The sequence below is a fragment of the Triticum urartu genome, chromosome 7 (assembly GCF_003073215.2).
Source record: "Triticum urartu cultivar G1812 chromosome 7, Tu2.1, whole genome shotgun sequence".
NCBI classification, from domain to species: Eukaryota; Viridiplantae; Streptophyta; class Magnoliopsida; order Poales; family Poaceae; genus Triticum; species Triticum urartu.
The window spans coordinates 137610071-137618307 of NC_053028.1; positions in this window are offsets into that span (position 1 = coordinate 137610071).

Below are 8237 nucleotides of genomic sequence, written 5' to 3' on the forward strand. Positions count from 1 at the left end.
TTACGTTTGTTCCTGAGGACATGGGATAAGTCTTGCTATAAGTAGTCATGTGAATTTGGTATTCGTTCGATATTTTGATGAGATGTATGTTGTCTTTTCTTTAGTGGTGTCATGTGAACGTCGACTACATGACACTTCACCATTGTTTGGGCCTAGGGGAAGGCATTGGGAAGTAATAAGTAGATGATGGGTTGATAGAGTGACAGAAGCTTAAACCCTAGTTTATGAGTTGCTTCGTAAGGGGCTGATTTGGATCCATAATTTCATGCTATGGTTAGGTTTACCTTAATACTTCTTTTGTAGTTGCGGATGCTTGTAATAGGGGTTAATCATAAGTGGGATGCTTGTCCAAGGAAGGGCAGTACCCAAGCACCGGTCCACCCACATATCAAATTATCAAAGTACCGAACGCGAATCATATGAACGTGATGAAAACTAGCTTGACGATAATTCCCATGTGTCCTCGGGAGCGCTTTCCTTTATATAAGAGTTTGTCCAGGCTTGTCCTTTGCTACAAAAAGGATTGGGCCATCTTGATGCACCTTATTTACTTTTACTATTTATTACCCGTTACAAATTACCTTATCACAAAACTATCTGTTACTGATAGTTTCAGTGCTTGCAGAAAATACCTTGCTGAAAACTGCTTATCGTTTTCTTTTGCTCCTCGTTGGGTTCGACACTCTTACTTATCGAAAGGACTACGATAGATCCCCTATACTTGTGGGTCATCAAGACTCTTTTCTGGCGCTGTTGTCGGGGAGTGAAGCGCCTTTGGTAGGTGGAATTTGGTAAGGAAAAAATTATATAGTGTGCTTGAATTTATTGTCACTTGTTACTATGGAACATAATCCTTTGAGGAGCTTGTTTGGGGTATCTTCACCCCGACCAGTAGAGCAAAGAGTTGCTCCTCAACCTACTAAACCTACTTAAATTTTTTACTTCGAAATCCCTTCGGGTATGATAGAGAAACTGCTAGCTAATCCTTTTATAGGAGATGGAACATTGCATCCCGATTTGCACCTAATCTATGTGGATGAAGTTTGTGGATTATTTAAGCTTGCAGGTATGCCCGAGGATGTTATCAAGAAGAAGGTCTTCCCTTTATCTTTGAAGGGAAAGGCATTGACATGGTTTAGGCTATGTGATGATATGGTATCATGGAACTACAATCGATTGAACCTATAATTTTTGGCCTTGCAAAGGAGAAAGCATCGCTCAAGCTTGGGGGAGGCTTAAGTCAATGTTATATTCATGCCCCAATCATGAGCTATCAAGAGAAATTATTATTCAAAATTTTTATGCTCGACTTTCTCTCGATAATTGCTCCATGCTCGATACTTCTTGTACTGGTTCTTTTATGATGAAGACTATTGAATTCAAATGGGATTTATTGGAAATAATTAAATGCAACTCTGAAGATTGGGACCTCGACAAAGGTAAGGAGTCAGGTATAACACCTAAGTTTGATTGTGTTAAATCTTTTATGGATACCGATGTTTTCCGTGAATTTAGCATTAAATATGGATTTGACTCTGAGATAGTAGCTTTTTTCTATGAATCCTTTGCTACTCATGTTGATCTCTCTAAGGAGAAGTGGTTCAAATATAATCCTCCCATTGAAGTAAAAGTAGTTGAACCTATTAAAGTTGAAGAAAAGACTATCACTTATAATGATCCTGTTGTTCCTACTGCTTATATTGAGAAACCATCTTTCCCTGTTAGAATAAAGGATCATGATAAAGCTTCAACTGTGGTTCATAAGAGTAATACTAGAGCAAATTAAAGTTGAACCTAGTGTTGCTATAGTTAAAGACCTCTTGGCCGATAATATGGATGGGCATGTTATTTACTTCTGTGATGAAGTTGCTAGAATTGCTAGACCCGATACTAAAAATAAACATAGACATGTTGTAGGCATGCCTGTTATTTCTATTAAAATAGGAGATCATTGCTATCATGTCTTATGTGATATGGGTGCTAGTGCAAGTGCAATACCTCATTCCTTATATAAAGAAATTATGCATGATATTGCACCTGCTGAGATAGAGGAAATGATGTTACAATTAAGCTTGCCAATAGAGACACTATTTCACCAGTGGGGATTGTTAGAGATGTTGAAGTCTTGTGTGGGGAAGTTAAATATCCTGCTGATTTTCTTGTTCTTGGTTCCCCTCAAGATAACTTTTGTCCCATTATATTTGGAAGACCCTTCTTGAATACTGTTAATGCTAGGATAGACTGCAAAAAAGATATTGTTACTATTGGTTTGGGGGATATGTCTCATGAGTTTAATTTTGCTAAATTTCGTAGACAACCCCATGATAAAGAATTACCTAGTAAAGATGAAATTATTGGTCTTGCTTCTATTGCCGTGCCTCCTAATGATCCTTTAGAACAATATTTGCTAGACCATGAAAATGATATGTTTATGAATGAAAGAAGGGAAATAGATGAAGTATTCTTTAAACAAGGACCTATTTTGAAACACAACTTGCCTATTGAAATTTTAGGGGATCCTCCTCCACCCAAGGGTGATCATGTGTTTGAGCTTAAACCATTACCTGATACTTTTAAATATGCTTATCTTGATGAGAAAGAGATATATCCTTTTATTATTAGTGCTAACCTTTCAGAGCATGAAGAGAAGAAATTATTGAAAACTCTGAAGAAGCACCGTGGTGCTATTGGATATACTCTTGATGATCTTAAGGGCATTAATCCCACTCTATGCCAGCACAAAATAAAACTGGAAAATGATGCTAAACCGGTTATTATCACCAACGACGGTTAAATCCTAAGATGAAAGAAGTGGTAAGAAATGAAATACTAAAGCTTCTGGAGGCAGGTATAATTTATCCCGTTGCTGATAGTCGGTGGGTAAGTCCTGTCCATTGTGTCCCTAAGAAGGGAGGTATTACTGTTGTTCCCAATGATAAAGATGAATTGATCCCACAAAGAATTTTTACAGGTTATAGAATGGTAATTGATTTTCGCAAATTAAATAAAGCAACTAAAAAGGATCACTACCCGTTACCTTTTATTGATCAAATGCTAGAAAGATTATCCAAACATACACATTTTTTCTTTCTAGATGGTTATTCTGATTTATCTCAAATACCTGTGTCAAAAGAGAATCAAGAAAAGACAACTTTTACTTGCCCTTTCGATACCTTTGCTTATAGACGTATGCCTTTTGGTTTATGCAATGCACCTGCTACCTTTCAAAGATGTATGACTGCTATATTCTCTGACTTCTGTGAAAAGATTGTTGAGGTATTCATGGATGATTTTTCTGTATATGGAACTTCTTTTGATGATTGCCTAAGCAACCTTGATCGAGTTTTGCAGAGATGTGAAGAAACTAATCTTGTCTTGAATTGGGAGAAGTGCCACTTTATGGTTAATGAAGTCATCGTCTTGGTGCATAAAATTTCTGAAAGATGTATTGAAGTTGATAAAGCTAAAGTTGATGCTATTGAAAAGATGTCGTGTCCTAAGGACATTAAAGGTATAAGAAGTTTTCTTGGTCATGCCGGTTTTTATAGGAGGTTCATTAAGGACTTCTCTAAAATTTCTAGGCCTTTGACCAATCTCTTACAAAAAGATGTTCCATTTGTCTTTGATAATGATTGTGTAGAAGCATTTGAAATACTTAAGAAAGCTTTGATCTCCGCGCCTTTTGTTTAGCCTCCTAATTGGAATTTACAATTTGAAATTATGTGTGATGCTAGTGATTATGCTGTAGGGGCTGTTCTAGGGCAAAGAGTTGATAAGAAATTAAATGTTATCCAATATGCTAGTAAAACTCTAGACAGTGCCTAGAGAAATTATGCTACTAATAAAAAAGTATTTTTAGCAGTTGTATTTGCTTGTGATAAGTTCAGACCTTATATTGTTGATTCTAAAGTAACTGTTCACACTGATCATGCTGCTATTAAATATCTTATGGAAAAGAAAGATGCTGAACCTAGACTTATTAGATGGGTTCTCTTGCTTCAAGAATTTTATTTGCATATTATTGATAGAAAGGGAGCTGAGAACCCCGTTACAGACAACTTGTCTAGGTTAGAGAATGTTCTTGATGACCCACTACCTATTAATGATAGCTTTCCTGATGAACAATTAGCTGTGATAAATGCTTCTTGTACTGCTCCATGGTATGCTGATTACGCTAATTATATTGTTGATAAGTTTATACCACCTAGTTTCACATACCAACAAAAGAAAAAGTTCTTCTATGATTTAAGACATTACTTCTGGGATGACCCACATCTTTATAAAGAAGGATTAGATGGTGTTATTAGACGTTGTGTACCTGAGCATGAACAGGAACAGATCCTACGCAAGTGTCACTCCGAGGCTTATGGAGGACACCATGCTGGAGACAGAACTGCACATAAGGTATTGCAATCTGGTTTTTATTGGCCTACTCTCTTCAAGGATGCCCGTAAGTTTGTTTTGTCTTGTGATGAATGTTAAATAATTGGTAATATTAGTAGACATCAAGAAATGCCTATGAATTATTCACTTGTTATTGAACCATTTGATGTTTGGGGCTTTGATTATATGGGACCATTTCCTTCCTCTAATGGGTATACTCATATTTTAGTTGTTGTTGATTACGTTACTAAGTGGGTATAAGCTATTCCAACTAGTAGTGCTGATCATAACACCTCTATTAAGATGATTAAATAAGTTATTTTTCTGAGGTTTGGAGTCCCTAGATATTTAATGACTGATGGTGGTTCACATTTTATTCATGGTGCTTTTCGTAAAATGCTTGCTAAGTATGATGTTAATCATAGAATTGCATCTCCATATCATCCACAGTCTAGTGGTCAAGTAGAATTGAGTAATAGAGAGCTTAAATTAATTTTGCAAAAGATTGTTAATAGATCTAGGAAGAATTGGTCCAAGAAACTTGATGATGCATTATGGGCCTATAAAACTGCATACAAAAATCCTATGGGTATGTCTCCATATAAAATGGTTTATGGTAAAGCATGTCACTTACCTCTCGAACTAGAACATAAGGCATATTGGGCCATTAAAGAGCTCAACTATGACTTCAAACTTGTCGGTGAGAAGAGGCTTTTTTACATTAGCTCACTTGATGAATGGAGAACCCAGGCTTATGAGAACACCAAACTGTTTAAAGAAAAAGTTAAAAGATGGCATGATAAAAGGATACAAAACGTGAGTTTAATGTAGGTGATTATGTATTACTATACAACTCTCATTTAATATTTTTTGCAGGAAAACTCCTCTCTAAATGGGAAGGTCCTTATGTCATCGAGGAGGTCTATCGTTCTGGTGCCATAAAAATCAACAACTTCAAAGGCGCAAATCCGAGGGTGGTGAACGGTCAAAGAATCAAACACTATATCTCAGGTAATCCCATAAATGTTGAAACTAATGTTATTGAAACCGTAACCCCGTAGGAATACATAAGGGACACTTTCCAGAACGTTTCAGACTCCGAAAAGGAATAGGTACGTGGTACGGTAAGTAAACCGACTCCAAAACAGTTCTAATAGCATTTTTTCTCCATTTTGGAATATTTAAGAAAACAGGAAAATAAGAAGCAGTCTAGGAAGGACACGAGGCGTCCACGAGGGTGGAGGGCGCGCCCCCTGCCTCGTGGGCAGCTCGTGTGCTCTCCGGACTCTATTTTCTTGCACGATACTTCTTTTGGTCGGTAAAAATTCATTATATAATCTCCCGAAGGTTTTGACCACCGTACCACGCAAATATCTCCTGTTTTTGTTTCGAGCTGTTTTTCTGACAGATCTAGATCTCCATGGCGTCTTCAAGTGCCCCCAAGGACAAGTTCTTCGAGAAGGTCATCGACCCCTACCTCGCGGAGGTGCTGCAACACCCTCAAACCATTGAGATGCGTGAGGGGTTGCTACACATCTGCGATGTTGAGGGACCAAGGAGGACCGGAAGCGTGGAGACAAGGCTCGAGGCAATGGAGCAACAAGTTTTCAAGTTCTAGGAGACGGTGGAACGTGGACTCGACTCCAATCATATAATGATTACGGAGTTCACCAACAACCACAAGATGGATGAGAAGAACATTGGGGAGGCCATCTTCAAGCTTCACGAGAAAATTGAGCGCCTCCAAGCCCAGATCTATGACCTGCAAAACCAAAACATTGAGTATGAATATAGATTCAAGAGGATGAGTTTGGCTGCAGATTTGAGGATCCCGGAGACTCGATCATCCTTCTATGATGGTGATCCTATGCCTTGGAAGATGGACGACAAGCCCACATCATCAACAACTCCATCATCACCACCTCCGAGGAAGGAGACATAAACACGTGGGTATGGGCACTCCCCTTGGAAACTGCCAAGCTTGGGGGAGTGCCCCGGTATCGTATCACCATCACACTTTTATCTTTACCATTTTCTTAGTTTGATCCTTTTGATAATATCTTGATCTAGTAGAATAAAGTTTTAGTATGATCTATTTTTGAGTTTTGCTTTATGATCCTTCTATGTAATCGAGTCTGTGAGCTATATATAAAGATTAGTGTTGAGTCAAGGGCTTAATTATCTTGCTATGATCTTGAGGGAATAAAATAAAAGAGAAAGAATAAAAAGAAATAAAGAGATCATATGGAGAGTAATGGCTTCACATATAAAGAGTATGATGAATAAAAGTTGTTGAGAGTTGACAAACATAGTTTTGGTCATCGTTGCAATTAATAGGAAGTAACAAAGACAGAGAGGTTTTCACATATAAATACACTATCTTGGACATCCTTTATGATTGTGATTTGTGAGAACTCATTAAAATATGACATGCTAAAGAGTTGATGTTGGACAAGGAAGATAACGTAATTGGTTATGTTTTCTTACATCTGAGATAAAGTATATTGTCATGGATCATCCAACATGTTGAGCTTGTCTTTCCCTCTCATGCTAGCCAAATTCTTTGCACCAAGTAGAGATACTACTTGTGCTTCCAAATATCCTTAAACCCAGTTTTTCCATGAGAGTCCACCATATCTACCTATGGATTGAGTAAGATCCTTCAAGTAAGTTGTCATCGTTGCAAGCAATAAAAATTGCTCTCTAAACATGTATGATTTATTACTGTGGAGAAAATAAGCTTTATACGATCTTGTGATGTGGAAGAAATAAAAGCAACGGACTGCATAATAAAGGTCCATATCACAAGTGGCAATATAAAGTGACGTTCTTCCGCATTAAGATTTTGTGCATCCAACCATAAAAGCACATGACAACCTCTGCTTCCCTCTGCGAAGGGCCTATCTATTATTCTTGTCTTATACTTCATACAAGAGTCATGGTGATCTTCACCTTTCCTTGGGGTATCTTGTAATAACAAGATCAACTGGGAAACATTGTATGAATGGCGAGTATACGTGGTTATCCATAGGGGTTTATCAATGGAAGGGAATTGCAAAAGCGACGCCTTAAAGTCTGAAGAGAACATCGGAGAGTATCTTCGGATTCTTCTGGTGCAGCAGACGGTCATCTGGAGTGAGGGGGTCTCCGGGAGAAAGTCTTTAGAGAACCTAAAGTTAGTCTTTTTAGTAAAATCATTTAACCCGAATAGGGGAGAGATTAGATTCCTAGAGTAAAGATCAAGGAGTAAAAGATTCTAATACCACCCAAATGGCACATGGGCCCGTAAGACACACAGCCATGTTAGTAAAAAGTTTTGTAATGTCTAGACTCGACTTCAGCCAAGGAGTGTGGAAGGGGGATTCCTACAGGCAGTCGGCTCTGATACCAACTTGTGACTCCCCCGATTTGACCGTACACTAATCATACACGCAAACGTGTACGATCAAGATCAGGGACTCACGGGAAGATATCACAACACAACTCTACAAATAAAAATAAGTCATACAAGCATCATATTACAAGCCAGGGGCCTCGAGGGCTCGAATACAAGAGCTCGATCATAGACGAGTCAGCGGAAGCAACAATATCTGAGTACAGACATAAGTTAAACAAGTTTGCCTTAAGAAGGCTAGCACAAACTGGGATACAGATCGAAAGAGGCGCACGCCTCCTGCCTGGGATCCTCCTAAACTATTCCTGGTCGTCGTCAGCGGGCTGCACGTAGTAGTAGGCACCTCCCGAGTAGTAGTAGTCATCATCGACAGTGGTGTCTGGCTCCTGGGCTCCATCGTCTGGTCGCAACAATCGAGTATAGAAAGGGGGAAAAGAGGGAGCAAAGCAACCGTGAGTAC